This window comes from Stegodyphus dumicola, chromosome 11 (assembly GCF_044657685.1).
Source record: "Stegodyphus dumicola isolate Sdum_Otavi_A_Nest chromosome 11, ASM4465768v1".
NCBI lineage: Eukaryota > Metazoa > Arthropoda > Arachnida > Araneae > Eresidae > Stegodyphus > Stegodyphus dumicola.
Genome location: NC_140778.1, coordinates 54,723,758 through 54,740,931, shown reverse-complemented (window position 1 = coordinate 54,740,931; position 17,174 = coordinate 54,723,758). Strand labels below are relative to the sequence as shown.

Sequence of the window (17,174 nt, the reverse complement as noted above, 5' to 3'; positions counted from 1 at the left end):
GTGAATGGTAAACGGCCGCTTGCGGTATTAAGGTACCTTGTTTAATGCAACTTATAAATTATACTTAATTAAGCACTCTTCCTTTCTCGTTGTTTTGATTTGACTCGCCGCCTGCTGCAATGTTTATATAAAATGTATATATCTCTCCTTATGCATTTATGTATTTTTTCTGTTAATGTATTAATATTTATTTATGTGAATGTTATTTAATCATGTAATGTATATATGTTGAGTGGTCACATGGACTCCGATTCAGAGTAGAATTAGGCAATTTCTTTTCACTTATGCCATTGCCATGCACACTTATCTCCGCCTAAGGCCAATCAGCTGCTGGAGTTGTTTCTTTTGGACTCATTCATCGGTTCGCTACGTTATGAACTCTATGTGTATTCGAATTTTCTCTCCAATGTTCGACGTTCATAGATTCGAAAATCGTAAATCTCTTATGTCGGGATAGCGTCGTAACGCGGGGACCCCTTTTGCGATCAACTCATCGAGTTTGCCTGAGCTGAGTTGCTGTTAATAATACTGTGAAGCAATTATATGCTTTGCTAATGAATATGTACTAGTCAACTGTGGTTATTATGAAAAGAGGTGAAATTTCAAATACAGTTGCTTCAATTACAATTATTACGGACATTATTTAATTTTGTCATAATGCTAATTAAATATATGAATTAAGAAAATGCAAAAATTAGTGCATAAGCATACTAAGTAGTTCAGAGTATGATTTGTACTTAGTTTTATAGTAAGTAGTTATTCACACATACGATGACTCGTGCACTGATATAAATTTGGTGTGCTTTTATGCTATTTACATGTCTCCTATATACAGATTTGAATCATCATCTGCCTACAAATTCAGTTAATCAGGCATTATTGACCTTATTAGTTTCTTGCAGATGTGTGAAATTGGAAACATTTTTAGATTCAGTGTAGTTGTTTGCTTTTCAGGTTTTTGCATAATATCAACCAGAAACATCACATCTTCATTTTAAAGGTCAATGAGATAAAATTAAAACAATAAATTGGTTAATATCATATCTAAAATGTTCTTTTATTACACTATTATTTAAGCCATCCAAATGAGGGCAATATTTTTATAATACTTTTACTTACTTTTCCAATATATGTTATTGAAGCCATTCAAATCCCACTTGAGCATTTTCAAGCATACTAGTTGTTGAGTATTGAGTTTGACTGTAAACACACAAGCAAAGTATAATTATTATGCAATTAACCTATCTTTCCTTCAAATATTTCTTTAAAATTACGATAGGCAAGGATATATTTGAGCTTTGATTAACGGTCTTAGGGTAGTCGCCATGACGGATAAGAAAACAAATAAATAATAGTCATAATCACCAACATATAATACAAGGATTTGAAAATGAATATTGCTTATTAGCATAATAGTGCATTGTATATTAGATATAAAAATTTTAGAACTGAAAATTTGTCACATATCAGCTTTGCTTATTGTTAGATACATTGAAAATAAACAGTCTGCTTCTGCAACAGAATAAATATCAAGTATCTTATCTTGAAATTTTTTGTCTATATGAGTTTGTAAACTGTTCGATACATTATACTAAGAACAGTATTATAATGATTATCAAGTCTGCACAGAAATTTTTAATGGAAAATTCTTGTGTATAGATTTAGTTGAAATTATGTAAGACATGGCAGACTTTTATTCTAAACACTGTGACAAAATAATTGTAGTAGATTACATTATGTAGCTTATATTAATAGCTTTCATATATATGTATGTAATTCTTTGTGAATACATCTGCCTTAACTACCAGGTAATAAATAGAAACTGACAATCAAAAGATTGATGAATATTTTGATGGGATAGATGATTTATGAAAGTAAAACAGTTTAAAATGTACAGTACAAAGTCCAAAATCCGGACCTTAAAGCCACAAACTTATTTATTTTTTGGTATGCTTTACACATGCGCATTTAACTTTTCCTTATATAATAAAACGTGTGGAGATTTTCACATAAAAATTCCGATTCTTAATTTTACTTAGGCTTCACATAAACTACATTGTTATGAAAAAACAATCATGTAAGCATAAATTTGTGAGATTATTAATTTGGCTCCGCAGATGAGTGTCTGCTTGGCATTACTCCTCAAACCGAAACGTTTATCTATTTTATATCCCTGATGCCGACCTGGAGAGTCATTATTTATTATGTTTTGCTTTCAACACCGCATGTTTATCAGTACATGACAGCTTCAGTAATAACTCATGCAGTTATTTCTAAACTTTTTTTTTTTTTTTTTTATATTAGTAATTGAGTAACAAGAGTAAGGCAACCTTTTCTGCTAACATTATGCTTGGCGATGATTATAGATTTTTTAAATGTTTTAAGAAATGTTGATGAGGAAAAATTCAACAAAAATTTCTTTTCATACGCTAAAAATATATTTTGTTAATGAAAGTCATAGGTATTACATTTAGTGCTATTTTAATTAAGAATAAAATGTTATTTACCATAAACCCAGAAGCGGCGACAAAATTTAGAGAAGACACAATTTTTGGAATTTGGGGAAGTACCGAGCGGTAAAATTAAGGGATAAGAAGTTTTTTATAATTAGGGGGAAAGTATTGGGATCCAAAGTTTAGGCGCGGCGAAAATTTAGAACTTAGGAAGGCACTTTGTAGCAGAATTTAGAGACTGCACCAGGTGGTATCTAGCGACGGCCCTAGATAAAGCCTTAAGTATCTGTGGGAGTTTATTTATTCAGGACTCAGATTAGTTTTAAGCATGTGCAAGAAATAAACGCAGGTGACTAAACTTATTTTTTTTAAAGGTTATTTTTTATCGACGGACCAGCTTCACTGCTTCGTTTTTAATTATTTTATTTAGAAAAACATCATATACAAATATTTACAGTGAAGCAAAATACAATTTAATTGTGAGCTTCGGTTACAAGTAATTGCTCACGTCAGACCGGTTAGATTTGTTCTTCAAGTCTGTTGCCTCAATCGTAGGAGGCGATAATTTGGCGAGATTCGTTGGCGTAAAATGCGCCAACATCCCGCCCGGCCTTGCTATGTTCACATGCAAGAACTTAACATAAATTTAATTATGAAATACCAGTATTAAAGTTTCAGTTATTCATGTAAACAAGTATAAAATATGCATAGAAAAATATAAAATAAGTAAACAAAACATGAATACAAAATTATTGAGAAAAATAATTTTCAATATAATTACTAACAACTGAGTAACATAATTCACAACTTACTAAACTTCAATAGGCAATACAGCTATTTTATTAATTGTCCTTTTAAAGTCCCCTGTTTTGGTACGAACTTTTACAACACGGACTTTTCCATCAGAACCGTGGTACAATGATGTTATTCGCCCTAAAAGCCAATTGTTAATTGGCAGAAAATCTTCTTTAATCAAAACCATTTGGCCGATCATCAGATCATTTTTTTCAACCATCCATTTTGATCTAGATTGTAAAGTATTCAAGTAATCAGACTTCCATCTTTTCCAAATAAGTTGTGTAGTTTTTGTAGTTTTTTGCCAACGACTTAAGCGGTTTTCCTTTAAATCCGTTAAAAACGGCTCAGAAATTGCTGTTATAGGTCGCCCTATCAAGAAATGACCTGGCGTCAGAACTTCGAAACTTTCTGAATCACTAGAAAGAGGAGTAAGCGGTCGCGAATTTAATATTCCTTCTATCTGAATGACAATCGTTTCGAATTCTTCGTAAGTGAAATGAAAATTGCCAATCGTACGTTTAAGATGGTACTTACCGATTTTATCCCAGCTTCCCAAAGTCCACCGAAGTGAGGCGATTTGGGTGGAATAAAATTCCAATCTATATTTTCTTGCGAAAAATGATTAGCTAATTCTTTGTCTGGGAAATTAATGAGCTTATAAATTTTTTTCAATTTTGAATTCGCTCCAACAAAGTTAGTAGCATTGTCGGTATAAATTTTGAAACATTCGCCACGTCTACTTGTAAAACGTTTAAGTGTTGCAATTAAAGCATCGGAAGTCAAATCTGTTAATGTCTCAAGATGGATGGCTTTTGTTGCGAAAGATATAAAAATACAAATATACAATTTATTCAGAATACCTTTACGTTGATTTTTAAATTTCACTAAATAAGGGCCACATAAATCAATACCTGTAATAGAAAATGGAGCTAAAACATTAACTCTTTCACTAGGCAAATTACCCATAATTTGTGAAGAAAGAGTGGGCTTACATTTAAAGCATTTAACACATTGATGTACTGTTTTACGTGCGAGACTACGGCCACCTAAAGGCCAAAATTTCAAGCGCACTGCATTTATCAGACCTTGTGGTCCAACATGAAATAATTTCCTGTATAAACTTTCAAAATAAATTTTACTTAATCTTGAACCCTTAGGTAAAATAGGAGGATGTCTTTGAGAATATGGCACTGAAGCATTCTTCAGCCTTCCTCCTACACGTACTATTCCTTTGTCATCAAAAAAACGGAAATAAATTCGAAATATTACTTGGCAGTTTCTTTCCTTCAAGGAGAACTCGTTGTTCATGCTTAATCAACACTTCTTCGGCTTCTCTTACCTCCTCCACTGACAGTGGTCCTGTGTTTTTTACCTTATTCCTGCAATTGGAAATAAACCTGAAAATATAAGACAAAACATGGTTAATTTTATAATAATTGTTTGAAAGTTCTAAGAGGTCGTCCACAATAAAATGTTGAGAGCTGTCATTTAGCAGGGCTGTCTCTTTACAAGTCTCATCTTCAAAAGGAATTTTCCTTTCTCGCCGCAAAGTTTCTTTTTCGACTTGTTCGATGGTTTCAGTCTCAGGAATAAATGGTTGCAAGTTCTTGAAACTGTCAGGCTGCATAAAGAATTCTGGACCTGTCCACCATCTAGAATCTGTCACCAAGGAATCAGCATTCATTCCACGTGAGAGAAGATCGGCAGGATTTTCTTTACCTGCACAGTGATGCCAAGAGTTGGGATCTGTCAAGCTGGTGATTTCGTTCACTCGGTTTGCCACAAATTGCTTCCATCGGGTTTTTGCACCCTTTATCCAAAAAAGTGCAATCTTGGAATCTGTCCAATGGTATTCAACAGAAGATCTTTTCAGATTCACGATTCTCTTTACCTTAGAACTAAGACGAGCTGCAACTAGAGCACCCAATAGTTCTAATCTTGGTAAGGTTACACCGTTTAATGGAGCCACGCGACTTTTTGAAGTTAGGAGTTTCACCGATATTCCACTGAGTGTCTTCACCTTCAAATATATGGCAGCGCCATATGACTTTTTACTTGCGTCGCAAAAACTGTGTATTTCAACAGTATCTTCCTTTGATGCAGAATCATTAACCAACCTAGGTATTTTCAAATTTTCTAAGTGATGAAGTTCAGCACACCACTTCTTCGATTCCTTTTCAATTTCTTTTGGTAAAGGTTCATCCCACTGCATTTTTCCATTCCAGAGATCTTGGATGAGGCATTTAACTCGAATGGTGAAAGGCGAAATTAATCCTAAAGGATCAAATATCTTCCCTATTGCTTGAAGTAAGAAGCGTTTCGTATTTGTGTCCATAGAAAGAAATTCCAAAAGATTTTTAGTACCCATAGTTAAATAATCTTCGTGCGTCTTCCAAGAAAGTCCCAAGATTTTAGTTTGGTGTGCGCCCACGCTGAGAGTAGCGTCTGCAGGATAGGTATCGAATTCTTCATTCTTCCATTGCTCCATTAATTCAGCATTATTGCTAATCCACTTCCTGAGGACCATTCCAGCCTCTTCCATAATTTTCTTGGCATTTTTAGATACTTCAAGTGCTTCTTCAAAATCCTCGCTTCCAGAAATGAGATCATCTACATAAAAACACTGGTCTAAAATTTCAACTGTTTCGGGAAAATCTTCCTTGTATTTTTTAATATGATGTCTAATAGTAGCTGCTAACAGGAATGGGCTCGAACTGACCCCGAAATTTACTCGATTGAAACGGTAAATCTGTAAATTGGGCCTTTTATCAACACTTGGATCATCACTACTCCAAAGAAAACGAACTGCATCCTTATGTTCATCAGAGAGGCATATCTGCAGAAAAGCTTGTTTAACATCTGAACAAAATGCAATTTTGTTCAATCAGAAATTAATTAGTAAATCCCAAAGATTTGGATTTAAGTTAACCCCTGGCCACAAGCAGTCATTTAAAGAAAGTTCATTATTTTGATGACTACCCGCATCAAAGACGATCCTAGTTTTCGACGTTAAACTACTTTCTTTCCGCACAGCCTGATGAGACAAATAATATATAGGCTTGTGTAAAGAATTTTCTTTTGTATCAGGATTTACGATGCTAATTATGCCTTTTTTTAAATAATCACAAATAATTTCACGGTATTGTTGATGTAACTCAGGATCATGACTAAATCTTCTCCACAAATTCTGAAAAAGCTGCCGCGTCAAGGAATAATTATCAGATAATTCTTCATAATGTTTCCTAAAAGGTAGTTGTACTACATAACGTCCATTTTTAAATTCAACGGTGTCATTAAAAATTTCCATTGCCTGATCCTTTTCATGCAAAGCTGGATCATCACGAATACCAAATCCCTCTAAATCAAAGAAAAGTTTTAAAGTATTTTGAAGAGAGTCATTTTGCACAAGAAAACAATGTCCCTGATAAGAAGGTTGTATTTCGTTAAGCTTCTCGCATGCGATCCATCCGAATTCAGACTCTTTAAACAATAAATCATCATTTATTTTATACGTATTATTTTTCAAAACCTTAAAAAATAAATCAGCACTTATAAGGGCATGTACTTCTGAAGCTTCATAAAATGATTTATCAGCTAAATTTAAAAATTGTGGAATTTCTACTTTCGAAATATCTAACGTAGTACACGGAGTTAGTCCTGTTATCTTATTTACAATCAAGGATTCAACTGGTTCATTAAAGGTACATTCTTCATTTGAAATAAATGTATTCACTTTCCATTTAATATTTTGAATTGATCCATTAAGACCTGTAACAGGCATTTTAATTTTCTCCCTTTTTATTCCTAAGCATTCACTTATTTTATCTGTAAGAACACATATATTAGATGCGCTGTCTAAAAGCGCACGGATTTTTATTCTTCGATTATTGGCGTCACGGAGATAAATCTCTGCAGTAGAAAAAAGTACACTTTTTCTTTTTTGTTTATTCTTGTTACTTAAAACACTCAACGCTTTCAATTCTGAGTCACCTTTTCCAGCGGCGGCATCGAGCTCACTTTTGTTTTGTCTAAGTGGCGTCACCGAGCGACAAGGAGTCTTCGAATGACCTTCATTATCCATGCATATTAATTTATTGTGTTTTTCCCCGCAAGCGCATTTAAATTTCGAGAGACACTGACTTTTCTTATGATTTTGCCTTAGACATAATTCGCAGAGTTTATGTGAACGAATTAATTTTAATCTTTCATGAACACTTAACTTTAAGAATGTATCGCAAAGGAAAATAGGATGAAGGCTCCTACACACAACACAGTTTTTACTTTTATTTTCATTTGTCAAAAGAACCTTCAATTTATGGGAAGGAGTGGAATTCTTATTTATATTAACCCTACTTCCGGGTGTAATATTTCTATTTATAGATAACAAAACTGATTCACGCTGTTCCAAAAATCTAATAAACTCGTCAAATGTTGGAACTACTTTCGATTTGTGAGATAATTCAAAATTTTTTCTAGATTCTTTATCTAGTTTTTGAAGAAGAATATTTATTAGAAAAACATCACATAACTTGTTCTGTTCATATTTTAATACTTTCAAAGCGCGGAAATTCTTTTGTATACAATCAATCATACTTCTGATATCTTTCGCATTTTCGGATTGAATCTTTTCAAAATTTAAAATATTCTGCACATGAATGTCAACAATCAGACGTTCATTATCATAGCGAGATTCTAAAGCATTGTACAAAGATTCAAAATTATCAAAGTTACTACCTAAATGCTTAGCATCATTAGTAAGACAAGATCTTAGATAATACAATTTCTGTGAATGACTCAGCTGAACATTATTTGTAATTAAATCATCAAATTGAGTTTTAAATGAACTAAATTCTTCATATTTTCCTGAAAATTCAGGCAAAACTAACGCTGGGATTTTAGTTTTGATTTGAAAATTTTCATCTACATTACTTTCAGTAACATTTACTGCTTTTGCAGAATTTAACTTATTGTAAGAATTAATGAGAATTTCAATTCTTACCTCCAATTTTTCCAGACGATCATCACATTGGTTTAAGTCGTCATCAATTTTGGTCAGATCATCATCTTTCATTTCACTTTGTGCGTAGCACGCACTTCGTAGTTCATCAACTTTCTTTTGAAGAACTTGAATGTTTTTTAGTTTAACTTTAAGTTCAACTAAGTCCACATCATTATTTGCAGTTTGCACAAAAGTTTCGAATCTAGTTATTTTCCCCTTTAGGGATGCTTTGCTTTTCATTAATATATCCATACCGCTGAAGTAGGCTCCAGGGTCGACGGAGCCAGATGACTAAACTTATTTTTTTTAAAGGTTATTTTTTATCGACGGACCAGCTTCACTGCTTCGTTTTTAATTATTTTATTTAGAAAAACATCATATACAAATATTTACAGTGAAGCAAAATACAATTTAATTGTGAGCTTCGGTTACAAGTAATTGCTCACGTCAGACCGGTTAGATTTCTTCTTCAAGTCTGTTGCCTCAATCGTAGGAGGCGATAATTTGGCGAGATTCTTTGGCGTAAAATGCGCCAACAGCAGGTATAGTAAATAACTAATACAGTTCAGGCTTAATTCAGTACGCAATAGGAGAAAGACAAAATTTAGTGGAACAACATGGCTTTCGTCGCCAATCTTGTGATACACAGCCAATAATGTATAACGGACACTATACATTGAACTGCGGTGCTTAACCATCAGGGTTCCTGGGCGCCATAGCCTTACCCCTCATCGAATAACATGATAAAAGTTTCGAATTATGAGAAATATAACTGAATGTGCTAAATAATTAAATGAGTAAGAGTTTAAATTCAGAATTGCTAATAGTTAAATACATATTTTTTTCCTTAAGTACCTAATTACTAATCCATACATAATTAACTATTTTTTTAACAACTATTTCACAGAAGAATACATGCACACACAAGAGAAACAAAATACGAAGTGCGACGCCTTAGTGCCACTAGTAAAAACAAAATGCAATCAGGAGGGAAAAAGAACAATATACAATAAAGAATCTGAGCAACAATTTGCATAACACATATACAAAATTACATATTACTAACATTTAGGATCGCCCTTGGGCGTTTACTGAAATTGGGGTCCCTAGTATCATAACAATAGTTAACAACCACAGGATTGTTCAGAAGTTCCTGTTTATCATAAAATGCCCTAGATAGGCGGCAATAAAAATCACAAAGATCCTCTATTCTTAACTCTTTACGAATTTGGCTATTCCGAATATACCAGGGGGCATTACATATCATACGCAATACCCCGTTTTGGGCAGCTTGTAACTGCCTTCTCAAACTTATGCACGAGTATGCCCAGACGGGTCATGCATAGCTAAGAATTGGACGCAGCATGGTTTTGTAAATGAGCAACTTATTATCAATAGATAGAACACTGTTTCGAGCAATTAAGGGGAAAAGTGATGCTTTACTAGCTCGAAACTTCCTAAGAATATGTGTAACGTGTGGGTTCCATGTAAGAGATTTACTGAGGATCACCCCAAGATAAGGGACCTGCTTGACCCAGGGAATGTCCACACCATACATTTGCAGGTGAGTCGGGATATCCTTCTTAGTAGTAAATAATATGGCATGTGTCTTGTCGACATTCACTTTGACTTTCCATTTGGTCAGCCAAGTCTGTAGCGAGTGGATGTGGTGTTGTAGCTGTTGTATTGCTGAACTAACAAATGCACTTTGCGTAAGGATCGCTGTGTCGTCTGCATACATGGCTAGTGTTGTGTTGTGTGTAGTGGGGATGTCATTCACCTAAATATTGAATAGGGTAGGGCCCAGAAGGGATCCCTGTGGAACACCAGCCCGTATAGGCCGGTTTGTGGATAATGAACCAGAAACATGAACGACAAAGTGTCTACCGGTTAGGTAGGATTTAATTATGTTTGTGATGTAGCCTGGGAGTCCCAGGTTGTGTAATTTGTATATGAGGGCATCCAGCCATACTCTATCGAAGGCCTTGGCGACATCTTAGAAAAGTCCACCAGTGACACGATGTTGTTGCATCCCACTGCTTATTAACTCAACAACTCTGTAGAGTTGATGCGTTGTCGAGTGCTTACGCCTGAACCCAAACGGATAGGGTATGAGGATCTGCTGATCCAGGAAGATGTTTAGTCTATGGAGAATAACTGCTTTCACGATTTTGCTAATTGAGCTTAGCAAACTGATTGGTCGGTAACTCTCAGGAGCAGTCGCAGGCTTGTTGGGCTTTAGCAGAGGGACAATCTTGGCAGTTTTCCAACAGGTTGGAAAGTATTGCCAGCGTAGTATGATATTCACTAACTTGGTGAAGTAGAGTATTATCTTGACAGGGAAGTGCTTGATCATCTCATTTGTGACCCCGTCTACTCCAGGGCTCTTCCTTTTCGCATTTCGCATGATATACAGACAGACCTCCGATGACATGGCTGAGATAATGTTGTTTGTGCATGGCTGTGTTGTAAAATTGGAGTGCAAGTCAGCAATAAGCTGTTCAGTGTCTGAGTCTGAAATGTTGTTAATGCAGAACTGAGATTCCATATGCTGAGCTAAAAGTTCTGCTTTCTCAGTTCCGGTGTAATGGATCCGTTGAGGGCCGTGAAGGGGCGGAATGGCGTTATAGCATTTTTTGTACCTCTTCACTGCTTTCCACAAGGAGTTATCCTCTGCAGAAAGAGATCTGAGGTAGTTAGTCCAGCGATCTTGTGAGAGTTTATTTGTAAGAAACTTGACTGCTTCGCACAGGCGATTGAAGTTCCTTTTATCATCACGGTGTCTGGTACGTTGATACGCTCGTCTTGCAGCATTTCTCTCTTTAAGAGATCTGAGCTCTCGAGGCTTGTGTTTCATACCAGGTTTAACTTCAACTTGTGCTTTCTCATAAGCATTTTGTATATTTTCAGTGAGGTCCTTGACCAAACTATCAATGTCATTCCCCTTGTGTATCGTGGGTAAAGTGTACTGGGTGTTGGAGAGGGCTTTGGCAAAGACCTGCCAGTCTGTACGAAAGGCCCTGGTGTCTGATGTAGTATATCTGCTGAGGTTCAGAATAATCCTAACAGGATTGTGATCACTTGAAAGTTCGTCCAGTACGGAAATATCCAGTGGAGAACTGGTGTTCCGCAACAGGAAAAAATCAATAATTGCGGTGGACCCAGCAGCATACCGTGTTGGGGTACTTGGAACTGCCACGGTTTGTGCCGACGCGGCCAAGGAATAAATCAGTTTGCCTGTTGCATTAGAAGTGTAGTAGTTCCATGTGCCGTGTCTTGCGTTCAAGTCTCCATCAATAATAATATGTTTATAACGGACACTATAAAGCTAGGCTAAAATTATCTTTAATGATTCTAAGGCATTTCGGTTAATGTAGCAGACTGCACTGCTCCTTAATCTTAATAATTTGATCCAGCTTATTATTTTTTGCAGACTGTTATTATTACAGCAATTTTATAAAAATTAAGCTTGAACTTTCGATTATATCAAAAAGAGTTTCCAGTTCTGGAGCTGCCAAAGGATCTACAAAGTGAAACCAGGTTTCGATGTCCTTTAAACAAAAAGTGGAATTTCTGCAAAAAATGGATAAAGGCATATCCGTCTCAAAATTATGCGAGGGGTATGTCAACTGTATATGACATAAGAAAATGTAACTTTTTCAATTTTTTATGGAAGCAACTTAAACAACTTACATCAAAAGAAATGTTTAATAAAGAAAACAAATAAATATTAAGTTTTTTTTTGTAAATGTTGATGCACTTTAGATCATAATTGTTCTTTATTTTATAAATTACGATTTCATATTTTTAATTGCATAATTTCTGCATGCCATCTTACCAGATTAAAATTGATCTATTATCCGGAATCGCCGAAGTCCCGACGAGTCCGGATTTCGGACTTTGTACTGTATTAAAAATGGTTTTCCAGAATGTTTTTTTAGTATAGTTTTTAATCTCAGACTAAATGATACATATTTTATTTAGTCTAGAAGTTTGTTTTTTTGCCATAAAGTACGTAATTTGTCTTAGATTGTAAAGTTAAGTTTATAAAAATATGATGAGTTAAAAATGTATTGCAGATATTAAACTAGATTTTAATTACATGTAATTTTGAAATTTTAGAAATCTTGCTTCATGTAATTATTTTTAATTTACATGAATTATGTGCTATTATGCATGCATTAGAAAGTAAAATGAAAGAATAATTAGGGATATAATTTGGCTGCATTATGTTGTTTCTCAGTTCAATTATTCTGCATTAAAAAAATTACTCGATGCTCATGAATATCAGCTCAAACAGTTCGGAAGTATTTCTGCAAAATATATGTAATTACTTAAGAATTGTATCTTTTTGATAAAGTTTTTTTAGCCTTCACACATTACTGCCAAAATTATTTTGTAAATCGGAAATCTTCGAGGGGATTAGTGTGTCTCGCATAGTTACCCTGGTGCCACACTATAACATTGAAATTGAAAGATGTATAATTGAATGTTTAATCAAAAATGTTTAATGCATCTTTTATGATATTTCATGTACTTCTGAAACAAGAACTATTGGTACATTAACATTTTCTTAATTTTCATTATGTATTTGTTATGATACATGTATTAATGTCATTACAAGTTAGCATTTGGTAATGTTTGTTTCAACAATATAGGCTTTGATGAAGTGCCACAGAAATTATCACTCAAAGAATGCGTCAGGCCAACCACCAACACAAGATATTAAAAAAGCAATGAAAATGAAGATTTAACTATAAGGAGAAATCTGAGTAATGCTATTACTCATAACACTTAATTTTACATATGTTAAGTTTATGTGAATATTCCTGTATTCTGTTTATTTTCCATCTTATGTTATTGTAAATTCATGTATATGTTTTCATTCTTTGCTCTGTTATGCATTTCATACAATAATTGTTTGTTGTACATATTAATTATATGTGTATATTACATCTTTGAATTACTGTATTTGAATTTTAATAAACGTTTTTTACCATTCACTAGTACTTTTCCATAAAACTCTGAACATTCAAAACACCCATTTAACTAAACCTTGATTCCACATAATACTTTACTTAATTCATGTATTAGTAACGAATTTGAAAAATAATACAACATTAGTATATTTTGAGGTAAAAAAATCCTACTCAATTGGACATTTTAAAATGGTTCTTTCTTTTAATAGTGGAACATTTTTTAAGGAATTAATTAGTATTTGAATATTGCATATGATTAATTAGTATTTGGATATATTGCGTGTGTAATGAATATGTAGTGAATAAATTTTGAACAATAACTTCATAGGAGGAAATATGATATGCCTGAGTTAAATGCACTTATTTATGAGATTATATGGCTGAAATCTGTAACCCATAAGAAGTCAAAGCAATTCCCTCCCCCCCGAAAAAAAAAGAAGATATTTCAAATAGTTTCCTCCGAAACTTCAAATATGTAAACATTATATGTCCCTAAATTTCTAGTGAATTTAAAATATGTTTAATTATAAATTTAAAATACTCATTTCATTCAGTTCAGCTACTCGCCATTATATGAAATTTTCCTATATTATTTAAATGTTGCTCATGCATTTTGCAAAGTGAAGACCACAAATGCTCTGCCCTTATAACTAATAATATAATAGCACGGTGTAGACTTCAGCGTAAGGAATATGGAACATCATATTTTGGTCTTTGTTTATTAAGTAGCTCGCATTCAAAAAATTCATATACAGTAAGTAGTATTCATAATTTTTTCTCATTTTTTTATATTTCACTAAAGTATTTAAATGCTAATTTATTTAGCAATACCTAATAATGTCAAATACGTATATTATTATATAGAATGGGATTCTGGCCATAACACTCGTGCAAAGTGATATATACATGTTTTCACCAAGTTTCTGCATTATACTTTTAACTTTTATACAGTGTTTGGTTTTAATTATTATTTGTAGGAAGCAAATAATAAAAAAAATAATAATAGCAGATATTGTGACTTTCTTATATTATCCAACAGGAGAGCTATGTTTACATCTTATATTTTAAGTTTACAGTTTTCTTTTGTAGATGACAGACACCATATATTCAAAAGAAATTACCATGCTGTTGGATATATGCATGTTTTTCATATCTACAGCTATTGCATCCGATATGTTATGTAATCAGATAAAAATTAAAGAATAAATTTATTGTCACCAAAACAAATGTATACTTCGACATAAAGGCTGCATAAAAATAAAAATTGCTAAATTAAAATAGTGAATTGAGGTTGTAGAGTTGTAGAGTTGCGCGCCTCCAACCTGCACGCAACAAAGTGGTGACTGCTGAAACTGGAAAATAGACAGAGTCTTACGAAGGGTTTAAGTCCCTTTTTATTCAACTTAAGAAATTACAATTGCGTGCTCTTGACGCTCACAAACTACGCCGACCCGGCGGTAAAATAAAAATAAAAACCTGTAAAGAAATAATAACAAGACTACGAGGCTCTCTAAACGTAACTAACCTCACCGCGTTTTACAATACCGCTGCTAATTCAGCAAACTTTGAATATCACGTTGAACGATTAACAATTCTCCGAGGCAAGCACACAGGCCGAAACGCGGGGTTCTTCAATTTCTAACTACCTCCGCGCTCGTGAAGTAAGAAAGCACCTCTCGAACTCGTTTCCTTTCTATTTAACTCAGAATACTTCCGCTGATAATTTGAATCCTTGCGCGTTCTACTAAAATTTACATACTCTGGCATAGGCAGTTCCAGGGCTAAGTAAGGCTTGACAGGAAAGATAGTTTAAACTTAAAATAAATGTTAGTTAAAATAAATATAAACCCTACATTTGCCGCTGCCAGAATTTGGAAAACTTGGAAGCAGGTCCTACAAACGACCTGTTGTAAAGTTTCTACAATTCTGAACTAACTCTTAAGAGCCTCGTTTACACAAAAAACTTATGTAACAAAACGTATACTAAATTTCTGTAGATACTTATATAAATCTCTCTTCTTAAAGCAACTTTTCCTGGACTTCAGCAATCAATCTTGTTCTTTTCCTTCCAGCATCTGGAAGGAATAAGTATCAGTATCTTTCTAAATACATTATAATTTACACTTTCTTGACACTGAATAAATTTTTGTTTTTAAACGATTCGTTTTCCTTAGTTAATGCTTAATTCACATTCATTCAATTATTCAAACATTAATTTAACTTACCCTGGCTCTCCACCATGTGTGGTGTCAAACGGGAATATTCGTGTTTTAGTATTACAACACTTCCCCTAACCACAATGATTTGTTAGAATTCAACGACCAAATAGACACACCTTACTCGCCATTCTACAACTCGATGAGCTACTTTAACATTCTTAAAAATTCAAGTGTAGGTGGAGAACCCTACAAAACACATTCATTCTAACTTCCCCCTCATTCATCTTTAGACATGCAGGCTTTCGCTCTAAAGCATGATTTTATCTACAGTTTAATACTTAAATTTTGACTTCATTGCTTTTAAGCATTTACTTTTAGCATCTAAAATTTTATGCTTCTAGACTAAATTCTACTTTTACATAACATTCAAGTATTTACGTATATTTACAAAATTCGAAGACATTTGATTTTTACAATCTACCATAAAATGAATAAGAGAAAATAAATTTTTACTTTACTCATTCTTCGCCAAGCTGGCGGCACTGAAACTAAAGTTTTTATTAATAAGAATACAAAGTTATTTTTATCTTCGGCCAAATTTTGGCTTTAACATAACAGAATTAGTCTTTCGACCAACAGAAACTGCTTGTTCTTAGATTTTATACTTAAAGAAAATAATACTTTTGCCTTAGCTAAATAAAGTAAAACAAAACTAAGTCTCAACCGAGACATATTGACTTTCGTCAAAACATAGAACTTCGTACTTACGCATAACATTTCGAAACAAAAGAAAAAAAAAATTATAGAAGATTTTAACTTATCTTTGAGTTTTTGATGATTGAAATTCCGTCATTCTTTTCTGGCAAAACTGTTCCCACGTTATAGGTTTCATGGACGTCAATCTTCTCCTTACTGACCTCCGAGTGTCGTCCACATTAGTTTATCTTTTGCGTCCTCTGCATGCTGGCCTCTTGGCGTCGTAATCGTCGGGTTGCTGTCTTTTTCGTTTTTCCCTTGGACGGCTGGTCTTGACGTCCTCCGGTCTGGAGTCCATCTTGAATTTCTTCTGTTGTTGCTGGTATTTTCGTTCCTCCTGTTGTCTTTTTAGTTTCCGGAACGGCGGCTTTGTTTGCACCTGACTCTCTGGCCCTGGGAGCATTCTCCTTGATGTATAATTTCTACTGCGATGCGTTGTAGGTGGTGTTTTCCTCTCTACCAAGGTTTCTTTACGCGGTGGCTTTGCATTCTTGTTTTTCTTAAATGCTGGAGTCTGAAAATTTTCGTTTTTTCTTTTCGGTACCGTCGCCTGGGTTGTAGAAGGGCTAGGTCTCTCTTCAGTTCTCTGCTTCTTGGATAGTGGAACGGTTGTCGTTATTTCTGGACCTTCTACTTCTTTTAGACTTGAGTCCTGCAAGAAACTTTTAAGGATTTCAAAATCATTTTGATTATAGTATTTTGTCACCTGGTCGGGACTTGCTTTACAGATTTCCCCTCTCTCGTTCTTAAGGTACAATACGACTCCTTTGACTTCCTGAATTACATAAGGGCCTTCAAATTTTGGAGCTAACTTTGCAGTAAAATTGTCTGGGGCACTTGATAAAGAAAGTTTCCGCTTCAATACTTTATCCCCAACTTTAAAATCTGCTTCACGGCGTTTTCTATCGTAATATATTTTTTGCTTATTTCTTGCCGTATTCGAGCTTTTAAGCGCCTGATGAATACGTTTTTGCACATCTTTCTGTTTAAACTCTTGCTCTCTTTGTTGCACAAAGAATAATTTATCTAA

General features: G+C 34.1%; 1 long non-coding RNA gene across 1 annotated transcript in view; it reads left to right on the top strand.

Annotated features, from left to right (window-relative positions):
• The window catches only part of LOC146994002 (uncharacterized), a 30,802-nt gene extending 17,557 nt beyond the window's left edge, over window positions 1–13,245 (top strand). Inside the window, exon 3 of the long non-coding RNA XR_015043958.1 lies at window positions 12,909–13,245. This is a non-coding gene — a long non-coding RNA (uncharacterized LOC146994002). The remainder of the gene's footprint in view (window positions 1–12,908) is intronic.
• Window positions 13,246–17,174: the final 3,929 nt, after the last annotated feature.